Source organism: Arachis ipaensis, chromosome B02 (genome assembly GCF_000816755.2).
Source record: "Arachis ipaensis cultivar K30076 chromosome B02, Araip1.1, whole genome shotgun sequence".
NCBI classification, from domain to species: Eukaryota; Viridiplantae; Streptophyta; class Magnoliopsida; order Fabales; family Fabaceae; genus Arachis; species Arachis ipaensis.
In genome coordinates, this window is record NC_029786.2 from 21,925,640 (window position 1) to 21,929,562 (window position 3,923).

Genomic DNA, 3,923 nt, shown 5'->3' on the forward strand with positions numbered 1-3,923 from the left:
TATCCACACTTTCTTTTGGTTTGCAATACACCACTATTAGCAATGTGGAATCACATGGCATAATAAACCTGAAGTTTACAAATAAAAATATATTTACAATTTGGCATGACCAATTAGGACATCTGGATTCAATCATGATGAGAAGAATCATCGAGAATTTATCTGAGTATTGTAACACTCTACCACATAGAGCTTTACACTTAAACCGTAAAATAGAGGTGGTGTGATATTACGACCTCTAAAATAAAATATATACATAGTAATATGAAAAAGGTACAGTATACGAGGAGCCTTGAAAAACAGATAAAGCAAAATCGCAAAATAAAAAGCGCAACGCTCAGGAAATATGATTACTTGCGTGTGAAGAAATCTAAAGTTAACAAACATAAAATAACAGAAACTAGGAATAGAGAGCCAAAAGGTACAAAATAACAAGCTACTAACTCAGCCTGCGAAGCTAAGGCTGGCCGGAGAATATTTACATACATAATATACCACTTTTAGCCCAAAGAACATGTTTAAAATTAAAGCCCTAGTTCTCCATAAACCTCTAAGAGGTACAAAAACAAAGTAGTAATATACACATGCGAAGAGTCTAATATATATATATATATATATATCAAAATATCAAAAGTAGGGCCCCAAAATGATCCACTTCGCCGCAGAACTCCAGACGCCTAGCGAGTTGCCTCTCCACCTGCATCTGAAAAGCAACAACATAATATGAGATGAGAATTGGGGGTTCTCAACATGGTAAAGGTGCCACGCACATAAGATATAAGGTCCTGGAAATGCCAGAGGCAATCCTAGAATGCCGACACTCAGATATAAAAGCTTAAGGTACTAAAACAGAAGCCATAATTGGGTGGTCTTCTAAGAATATCTAAGCCTAACTTAAACTTAACCTTAACCCTAAGCCTTTCCACCTTTCCTCCGTTCCTCCATCTCTGGTGAGTTTGCAAAGACAGACAAGCAGACAAAGGCAAGCACAGGTAGGAGACAAGTAGTACAAATAGCAAATATAACAGTTAGCATAAAACAATCAATTAGGCATTCCCAATTAATGCATAGCAAACAAAGAAAACAATATGCACATGATGTATCCCTATGGCTGATGAGGTTCATCTGTCGGTTATCAATCCAACCCGACAAGTCCGGCTGCTAAACCCTGGACTGTCTCCCGTCGCGCATCCCCATGAGTCTATGCATAGCTTTTTCTCTTTAAATTCATAATTCATACATATATAAAGCTTTACTCAATGGGGGTCAACCTTTCTGGGAATTTATAAGTGTCCGGTCACATCTTACGATGTAGGATCAACAGAGTATCGAGTTTCAACCTAGAACACGTGGTGGCAAGCCACCATACTTTACCCAGGGAAACTCGTATCTCAGATAATTGAGTACATAAGCCAAATAGTATTCATAATCATTTGTAAACATTGCATATTCATATCATCAAAGTTATAGTACCACATATGCACTCCAAGTATTCACCATTTTCATCTATAATTCATCAATTTTCAACCTTGCTTCAACCCCTAGTTACTTCCATTTCCTAACTCCATCTTATTACTAGACTTACTACTATGATTTAGGGCTAAAAGAATGAAAATAGAGGTTTAAAAGTTTAAAATTAGGCTTAAAAACACAAAATCCAGTTTTGCTGTAACAGGGGCCATGCGTACGTGTGGGTGCGCGTTTGGACCAAGACGCATACGCATAGCCTTTCTCGCGTATGGATGCGAACCAGGCAGAATCGACTGGTCGCGTATGAGGAATTTCGCGTACGCAAAATAGTATTCATACTCATTTTGCGTATGCATGCGCGTTAAACAGAAATGCATGGTCGCGTAAGGGAGGTTTGCGTACGCAGAAATCCCAGATTACGCGTACGTGTGGGCATACGTTTTATAAAAAAATTTGGCTAAGTCTGAAACCTACAGAATTTCAATTTTGAATCCTAAACTTCCGACGCGCATAACTTTTTCGTTTTAAATTATTTTCCTTTCGTTCTTCAAACGGCGTAAACTTCACGAACCCAATTTTCTTATAAAATAAGTTTCAAACCATTTGGGGGTCCGGAAGCCAAGTTATTACTCGCCGAAGTTCGGCCAAAAATCAATATTTCATAAAAACTTTTAAACCTCAATTTCATTAAGACCAATCTCAAACCAAACTTCTATACCAACATTCAACTCACCAATACACCAAAGTACACCAACACAGAACCAAATTCCTCATTACACAATTTCAACCTAAATTTCTCATTTTACATCAACAACATTATCCTCCAATTACTCAATATATATATAACCATATCATCCTCTCATTCTTTACCACTCATCAATCAACATATTATTACCAAAACAAACAATATTCATCCAACACATACTCAATTCACATCATAATCATCACCAAGGGTGCTAAGCATTGAACATTTTTATACTTTCTAACCTATCCTATGGTCAGCTAGTCTAATTTTTCACAGAACATTATATATTAAATACATGAAACCTAAACCATACCTTGGTCGATTTTCAGGTATTACCCGAGGCAACCCACTAGGCAAACTCACAAGACTTCCTCACCAAAATTCAGCTTCCTAAGCTTCCAATGAAGCCTCCATTGTTTTCAACTTTTGCTTCTTATCACATATATACATATATCTAGCACAATATTCACATATACATACCCAAATTGAATTTCCAACATACTAAATCAAAGAATTAACTAAGGTTAATGATCTTTACTGTACCCAAGTGCCAAATAAGCAAGAGTGAGTATTTTCCTCAAACTACTTGGGTCCTATAACACAAAAGGACCAAAATCTCAACATCACTCTCTATAAATTTCGAAATATTGGGATAAAGAGAGGATGAGAATGAAAATGGAAGTTTCATACCAATCTACTTACCGAGCTTTGTAGAGCTCGACGCTGCGGATGTGTGACCGCAAATGATGCGGCGATCGGAGCTCGGAGCGGAAAGTTATGGTGGTTAGAATTTTGAACAAGGGTTTGGAATTCTTCCTCCTCCTCCTTGTGTGTTTCAGCGTGACTTGCTGAATGGAGGAAGAAGAGAGACATTCCTTTAAGTCATTTGGGCTGAAGGGTTGGGCCCGAGGCCTATTTTGGGCCCAATTCAACCGGTTCGGTCCGTTCGGCTCAATCTTGGGCCAAATTCTTTGAAATTAGGATCAAAATTTTTATTTTAATTAACTCTATCCAATTAAACTATAAAATTCGTATTTTTTATTTTTATTATTAAAATTAATTTATTGATTACTTATTCGCTAATTTTACGGGGTTTACAAGTATTCTCTAAAGGAGCATAAAATTCTTCAATTTAATGAATTCTCAAGTGCTTCTTGTTCTCAAGAAAAATTAATTACAAGATCATCAGAAAAAAATTGAGATTGAATCACCATCTTTTTTGGAACTTATTCAGGGTGATATATGTGGGCCCATTCACCCACCATGTGGACTGTTTAAATATTTCATGGCTTTAATAGATGCATGTTCACGATGGTCCCATGTTTGTTTACTATCAACTCGCAACATAGTTGCGAGATTGCTAACTCAAATAATTAAATTAAAAACTCATTTTTCAGACTATGTTATAAAGATAATGTGTGTGTTTGGATTAGAGTTGGTCAAACTGGAGTTTGAATGAAAGTGATTTTATAAAATTGATTTTGGATATAAGTGAGTTTGTGCCAATATGATTTATGTTTGGCAATTCTATACTAAAATTGATTTTGATAAAATGAAATTGTTTGGATAATATTAGTTAAAATCACTTTTAGATAGATAATTAGTTAATTACTAAAAAATATAATATTAAATTATAATATTATATTTTAGTATATTTAATCCTTTTTTATACTTCTTTTAGTATATTTTTTATATAATATTTTTTTAT

The 3,923-nt window shown here is 35.2% G+C and overlaps 1 long non-coding RNA gene across 1 annotated transcript in view; it reads right to left on the reverse strand.

Annotated features, from left to right (window-relative positions):
• LOC107625099 overlaps positions 508 to 3,923 on the reverse strand; it is a 25,909-nt gene continuing 22,493 nt past the window's right edge. The window contains exon 6 of the long non-coding RNA XR_002357223.1: positions 508 to 548. This is a non-coding gene — a long non-coding RNA (uncharacterized LOC107625099). The remainder of the gene's footprint in view (positions 549 to 3,923) is intronic.